Here is an 8,231-nt window from a genome sequence, read left to right on the forward strand (position 1 = left end):
CCCGGGGGGGGGGCCCCTTTCCCCCCCCCCCGGGGGAGGGGGGGGGGCCCCCCCCCGGGGGGGGGTTTTTGGGGGGGCCGGGCTTTTCCCCCCCCCCCCCCCCCCCCCCCCCCCCGCCCAACTAGCCACCCCCCATCGTGAGCCCTTGATGAAAAGGGGAAGAAAGAAGGATTTGCTGTGTCTACCAGGTAGGAAAGTAACGGAACCTCCCCAGGGTAGTGGCTCCGACGCCACTTAAAATAGCAACGGAGCTCTCTCAAGAGAAAAGCGACAGGCCCTTTATGGACGTTAAATGCCAGACAAATATAAGTCCTGCTGCAGCATGAGGAGGACGTGAAGAGTGCCACAAGCCTGGCTGGCCCCCAACTGTGTATACGAGCGAAAAATCCCACCATTAAAATTATTCCTATCAGACTAAAAGGTGGTGTTCCCAAAGTCCCCTGTTAAAACGTCGGGGAAGGTTGGTTCTGGTGACTACAGGTAAGACCACCTTCCGTTGGAGAGATGATGGTAACTTAAAAGTCTTACACATACAGGGCCTCACTCCATTCTGATCCTTATTCCCGTGGCTGCGGATTCACAGGTGAGTAGAGCTCATCTCCTTGCAGCCGGGAGAGCCTTGGAGAGGCGAGGGCAGTTGTGGAGCCACGGCTGTGGTTGGAACCATTGCTCCCCCCGCAGCCTCTGGAGGGGGCTGCGGGGACAGGGGCTTAGAAGCCAAGGACACACCTCCCGGCCTTCCAGTTTCACCTGGGGCCATCCTGTTTTGCAGACAATAGGGGAGAGACGGTGCTGGAGCAACCCATCCTACGTTTGGGGTGACAAAAAGGGTTCACCTGGGGTTCCAACTGCAATTGTTTTGTGATGCTGCCTGAAGCAATGTGTTGAGAAACAGGGTGTGGTAGGTCGTTGTCTCTGCCACCGGGGCCAGACTAGGGCACGGGGAGGCACGCCTTTCAAGCGCTGGCCATCCCCGCCTTGTGCCCACCCGGAACCCCACAGTCAGGGAAATGATGGCAGTGGCCCCACAGGGGAGCGGAGCGGGGGAGGACCGGACCACAACCAGACACTTCTGGCCTTGATATCAAGACAACAGCTCAGGAAACCTGACAGGGTCAGCTTTCCCATGGGTGCAGTGAAGTCACAGAGCCCATCCAATGCCCATGGAGAGACCAAGGAGAAAACTGAGGGAAAGGCCTTAGAAGCAAGGTATGACATGGGTCAAGAAATCAGCCGGGACTTCGTAGCCGTGTCCCTCTTCGGTCACTGATGTTCTCCATAGAATCGATGTGGAGAAGGAATGGGATATACAAGATGGGGAGAAAATGCTCCAAATGATGAATCCAAAGGAACCCCTTGGGACGAGGGGGAGGGCTCCCCGTGCTCTTGGGAGATGGCCATCCTGGCCCCTGAGAGTTTCTCAAAGGCCAGATGGGGAGAAAGAATAAGTCTTAGGTGGATAGGACAGCTCCCAGAGCCCCAGAACTTGGGGTTCTCATGGGAAAACCAGGAGGCTGAGCAGCAGCATGTGAGGCCTAGAAGTCTCTCCGGCCTCACACTAACAGTTGTTTCCTGTGCATCCCTGGCCCGGCCTGGCTTCCTGCCCTCCTTCCCCAGCAGGGGCCCCTGAGACTTCATAACACCTCTTGCCTCCCTTGATTTCCTTCCTCAAGCCCCCTTACTCACTCCCTCATCCCCTTAACATGCTGCCTTCAGCTCCTTTTTTATTGTGAAGATCAAGCCAGAATCCCCTTGGCTCTCCTCTTTTCCTCTATGTCTCTCCATTCACCTTCTCCATCCTGCAACTGCAGTGGGAGGTTGTCCCCTCTGTTCCAAGGAGAGCACCCCTCCACCTGCGTCTTCCATCCCATCTACTTGATGTTCCCTCTTTCAGGATTTTCCAGCTCTTTCTCAACAAAGACACTAGCCTGCTGCACTGGGCTCCATGACAGACCGTAGCCTTGCACCTGGGGCCTTCGGAGCCACCTGCCAACACCTCCCTTCCCTTCATTGCCAAATACAGCATGTCTCTGGCTTGGTAGGCTGGTTGGCTGCCTGTTTGCTTGCTTGATTGATTGTTGCAAAAGCCACCTCCACCTTCCCGCCCCTACTGCCCTGACTCTGCCTTGGAGCCCCAGCACAAAGGGTTCCTTATCATGGAGCCCTGGGCTCTGGCAGGCCCTGGAGGCTCTCCCCTCCAGCCCACACGCGACTCACCTGCCTTTTCCCCATGGTTCCCATGCCTCGCGTGACCTCAGGCACCCAGGTGTTCCTGGAATTCTGAGCATGACGCAGAATGGACAACTAAGCCTCTGTTTCCTGGGTCAGATGGTGATAATAACGCCTGCCTCACAGGGTTAAGGTAAAGACAAAATAGGATAATAAGTGTAAAATGCCTAGCCTAATGCTAAATAATATTAAGTATTCAATAGAGAATAATTAGTAATTATCTTACAAAGTGTGGGGCTCCCGGGTGGCTCAGTCGGTTGAGCGTCCAACTTCGGCTCATGTCATGATCTCTCAGTCTGTGAGTTCGAGACCCGTGTCGGGCTCTGTGCTGACAGCTCAGAGCCTGGAGCCTGCTTCGGATTCTGGGTCTCCCTCTTTCTCTACCCCTCCCCCACTCACACACACTCTCTCTCTCTCTCAAAAAATAAACATCAAAAAAATTTAAAAAAAAAAAAGAAAGTTAATACATACCTGTGATTATGGGCAGCTCAGTATCTCATTAGGTAGCCAGTTCACTGCTGGACATCACTGTGATGTCGAGAAAGTTTTCTCTTATTTCTTTAATAGATACTGACATAACGTAAAGTATGTTCAAAGCAGTCTCTTAAGCGCTTTACAAATTTTAATGATTTTAACCCTTATGACAACACTATGAGGTATCTCTGTTTTACAGGTAGGGGAACGAAAGCACAGAGAGATTCAGTAACATGCGCGAGGTCACAGAGCTGATGAGCGGCAGAGCCAGGAGTTGAACCCAGGCAGTCTGACTCCAGAATTCTAGTTTTACTGTATACACAGCCATCTGTTAGGTTGAGTTTAATGAAAAGGACATTACTTAACGCCTGCTCATGGGAGTGCCCTGAAGTAACACAGAACAGTCCCCATAGTGATTTCATTAAAGTCCAGACACTACATCTTACTTTTCTTTGTTTTTTCATTCATTCATTAAGAAAGCACTTACAGGATATCTAGTGTGTACCCGGCGGTATGATGCCCTGAGGCCCAGACAGGCATGGCCCCCGATGTCACATTGCTGCTAGTGCCTTTCAGCAGCTAACAGTGAAGTTCTAAGGACTAGAGTGGACTTAGTCTCTGCATAAAAGCCCCCAATTCTTGGCGGTCCTAGGGATCCCTTTCCCCAGAGAGGTTATGGCAGGAACACAAAGTTCCACTAGAAGGCGCTGTTCAGTAGAGATGCCATGAAGACTCACTTCCACGCAAGAAGGGATGTTTGAAGGGTGGTGTCGAGGCTGTTTTGGGAATCCTGGAGGGTTTTAGAGACGGAGGGAATCACTTGCATTTTACCAGAGAGATCCTCGAGCAGAGTCAAGTCCCCTGAGTCCAACGCACTGGTGGCCACAGCCATCTTGCTGGGTCCTGATGGGAACTTCTTGGGAGACACTGGACTCCCCACTCGGTTCCTGACCAGCCAGCCCAGCGATGGCCCCTCCCTCTCCATGCCTGCCCAGAGGGCACCCCCTTCCCCGTCCCTAAAGTTTGTTACCCAAGGCTGAGAAAAAGGTCTGGTGGAAGAAACAACTGGTTTCAGGCTTGGCAAATCTTGGGATAAAGGGGCAAGATGAACCAGTATGAGTAAGACTCATTGAGCTAAACATAAGGCAGAATAGAGCTCCTATAATCCAGGAAGCTTGACTCCCATCCTGGGGTTACTTTCTTATTATAAGGACAGAGCATATTCCTCAACATCAATTTCAAACTGGGCCTGATCCCTTGGCATGGCTGCAGGATTCTTCAGGGTCTGACCCGGAACCTTCCAGACTTCATCTACTCCTACACTCTTCTTTCCTGCTGCTCCCATCACACTGGTGCCCTCGAGTTCCCAGGAGGAGCCCAGGCCCTTCCTGACCATTCCTCCTGCCAAGGAGACTCCTCTCCCAGATCTCAGGGTGCCTGTTTCTTCTCATCATCCGAGTTCCTGCTCAGATTTTACTCCCTCAGAGATGTCTTCTCCAAACACCCTGTCTAAACTACTACCAGATCCAGCCACCTCTATTCCCTTGTCTTGGTTTACGTTCTTCAAAGTGTTAAAGTATAGCCTTTAAAAGTGAAAACCATGGCTCTCACACAAAAATACAATAGACACTGGGATGCCTGAGTGGCTCCGTCGGTTAAGCATCCGACCGGCTCAGGTCATGAGCTCAAGGTTCGTGAGTTCAAGCCCCACGTGGGGCTCTGTGCTGACAGCTCAGAGCCTGGAGCCTGCTTCAGATTCTGTGTAGTCAAAAGTTATCCTTGGAGACCAAGTAGAAGTTACTAGGGGCTGGGGCAAGGGGAATGGGGAGTTATTGTTCAATGGGACAGAGGTTCAGCGTGGGATGATGAAAAAGTTCTGGAGATGGACGGTGGTGATGGTTGCACAATGTGAGCATAGTTAATGCCACTGAGCCATCCCTCCAAACATGGTTAAAGTGGTAAATTTTATGTTATGTGTACTTTACCACAATAAAAGTATATGATCATAATAGCAGCCTCTTGTCAAGGGCTTGTTCTCGGCCAATACTCCTCTGAGCACCATTGTACCTAAGTCCTGTACTTGCCCACAACTCTATGCAGTGGGCATTTTCCCCTATTTTCATATTCTATGCAAAATAATGAGGTAAAGAGAAGTTAAACAACTTGCCCCAAGCTGCACACCTAGTTAATGGTAGAGCTGGGATTTGAGGCCAGACGGATTGTGCCCCTCACCATGGATATGTTTATGGTCCAGGTCATCCGTACCGTGTGATTTTCCAAGAAGGAGCAGTCTCCTTGTCTAGAGAAGTCAAGGAAGTCTTCCTGGAGGAGGTGGAATATGATCCAGAAACTATCACACAGAGGTGCCAGATGGATTTGCCCTCTGCTGTGGTTGCTATGCTGGACTCATTCCTGACTCCAGCTCACTGACACCAGGGCCCTTTCCCTGAAGCCCAGAAACTACCAAAAGTAGTAACTGTGTTGTGGTTGGGGGCGGGGGAGGAGCAGCACGATACAGGCACAGCCTGTGCCTCCTCCCCTTGCTTCTCATTTAGGGATAACGAGCAGACCTCGCCGAACGGAGTGGCCAGCTATGCTGGCGTCACCTGCGTTCAAGACGTGGCCACCACTTCCATTCCCTACAGCTGTGTAATGAGATTGCCGGGCCCCAAGGGCCGGGGTCCAGCAGGCAGTACTTAAATACTTTATTAGTCAGACAATGCCCTGCACCTGGTCCAGCCCAGCAGCCCAGCAGCACCACACCTGCTTCCAGAGCCTGGGCTGGGCGAGAAATGTAGGCGTGTGCTCATGAGCGTGGGTTTGTTCTTCTCTTTCCGACCCAAGCCAAGGAGGCGAGTTCACGGCAGATGGCTCCAAGTTGGAGCTCTCAAAATATTTACGCAGCACTGCAGCTGTTGGACTTCACAGACCCGCCCCTGGAGCCTGAGGCCGACAGGTCCAGCCCATGGAGAATGCTGGCTAGTCTGAGCCCCAAGAACCCATTTTAGATCCAAAGGAAAGGAGGGTAGGAGCCTGGCTTTAATTGCAAGGTATGTGGTATTTCTATGTTCCCGAAGCGGAGGGATGTCCCATCCGAAAATATGACACCTTCTCAGCTGCTCCAACCCCCACGGGGGCAAGTCGCCTGACACAGGGGCTCCCTGAGCACCCACCATTCGCTGTAGGGCTGGAGAGGGCCTCTTTTGGCCAGGTGGACAAGGATTCTCCAGGGATTGAGAGGGACGATCTCAGAGCTCCCACAAGATCTTAAGGAAGACTGTTGACCAAGCAGTTTCCCTGAGGCAGAGTTTGTAAAATGAAATAATATTTGTGGGTCATACAATGACTCTTTCTCTCGAGTAAAAATAATGAAGCTGGCAAAGACGAACGCCATTGTCTACCAATTCTGTTTGCTTACCAGGAGGCAAATCTGCCTTTGGGGAGATTGAAAGCATTTTATTACAAGAGCAAGCATGCAATCCCTCCATCTATGGCAGCCTGTGGTGGCGCTTTGTGTCCTGTATGGCCACGGTGCCCACAGGAGCCTGCAGGACACGGGACCCTTTAACAGGTGCAGGAACGGAAGCTGGTGCAGGGCTCCCACTAGGTCGTGTAGGTGGTCAGTGACAGTCCCGGGGATGGGGAAGGGTGTTATGGCCATTACAGGTTAGTCCCCGCATTTTATCCCTCACTTTCTCTCCTCTGGGATAGTAAGCCATCACTTCCTCAATTTTGCACATAAGAAACTGAGTCACAAAGTCAGTGTCCTTATTGGCTTCTTTGGAACAGGAAACCAGCCCGTGTCCTTCCTCTTCACTCTCTCTTCTTTAGGGTCACAGGAGAAATGGCTATTTGTCCTGCCTGTTGCACCCTCCCACCCCCATCAGGGACCAGCTGGTTGGTGGTTCATTGGAAAGCATGGGGCTGGGTTTCTAGTAAAATTCCCAGGAAGCACCCCAGTAAGATGGAGACAAGTGGGGAGGGGGAGAACGTCTTTTTGCCACTGGAAATCCCAAGGAGGCTGGGGCCAAGGGAGGGAGGAGTGTCTAGAGCTTGTCTCCAGACCACCAGGAGGGATTTTGGCCGAGCCACTCTGAGCTGACAAAGCCATGGGACTCATGCTCTGAGATGTAGCATCTCAGCCTACAGAACTTGGGGAGGTGCTTCTGGGGAGGAGGGGCCAACCAGCAAGGCACCCAGCTCTGCTCTGGGCCAAGCCCAAAGCCTATGGGTGCTTAATATTCCCTGGGGAGCTCTTGCTGGGTCACTTGCGGCCCCGAGGACAGTGACATGAGTACTTGTAGGATGCCTGTCCTTTCCACCAAGGTGAGCGAATGATAGACCTGAAATTTCCACTCACAGAACAAGCATTCAGGGCCAGCCATCGGTCTGTCTTTAGCCAGACTCTCCTCGGTCCAGACACTATGGCCCATGAGGGAATACGTACGCTGGTCTTGTACCCCAGTCCCTGTGGCCCCACTCTCTGTGCAGAGAGGTTCCTGGGTGCACATTCCTCCACCTGCTTGGTTCCCCCTTGGCCCCAGCTTCCCTCAGTTCTTAGATCCTTAGTCCCAGAACTCAACGTTTCCCTCCAAGAGCAAAAAGCAAACACAACTGAGAAAGAGGTTTGTTGACTCTTGGGGTGAGGAGGTACATGTGCTCTAGAAAGCCAAGGTCAGAGGCAGGCAGGACCCCTCCATTTGGTTAAATGATCTGCTGCCACTGTCCTGGCATTCTTAATCATTTTATCTTTCAATTTGTGTTTTGCAAGTGAAGCCTGGGGAGTGCTCTTGAGCAGAGGAGAGCCTGGCAATGTGCGTGCGGCTGTTCCTTGCTGTTCCACATGCATAGAGCATTCCAGCCACCGCACCAGCACAGCATTCTGGGGGACAAAGCCTGGGAACCCAGCGAGAGTCAGCGTGAGTGCAAGGTAAGCATGTTCTGTTGATGACACTGAAAACCCCGAGAAGCCATGCTTTCCAATCGAATCAGGACTCGACCTCAGATGCAAAAAGGCGCCGGTGATGTTCTAAGAAGCAGGAACATCTAGAGAGTTCTGTCATCTCCTTTCTTACTCGTGTTACTCCCCTATATTAGCCAACCACTTATGCTGAGAATGACTTGGTGATTTGGCGATTTCACATACAAATTGAGTATCTTCATTTGCCTGTAAGACCAGGATTGTACTATGTAAAGACTGGTAAAATTAACATTGATCCCTTAGTTTTTTAATTTTTCTTCACTTAGAATGACATTAAATAGCAAATTAAAAAAACTCAAGACGGTCAAGAAGTAGACAGTGGTCGAAAGGAAAATGTTTATATTTCAGGGCCCCTTAATGGTACTTTTTCTGGCCTTTTGAGAAAGGGGTCCCTTGCTTCCATTTTGCGTGAGGCTTTGCAGTTTGTGTGTCTGGCTCTGGAGGCCAAGCTGGGGTCGAAGTCTCATTTGGCACTGAGGCAACCTTGGGCAGCTCTTCAGTTCGAGTTCCAGTTTTCTGTCTGGAAAAGGTGGATAGTACTTCAGAG

Source organism: Panthera uncia (genome assembly GCF_023721935.1).
Source record: "Panthera uncia isolate 11264 chromosome B3 unlocalized genomic scaffold, Puncia_PCG_1.0 HiC_scaffold_1, whole genome shotgun sequence".
NCBI classification, from domain to species: domain Eukaryota; kingdom Metazoa; phylum Chordata; class Mammalia; order Carnivora; family Felidae; genus Panthera; species Panthera uncia.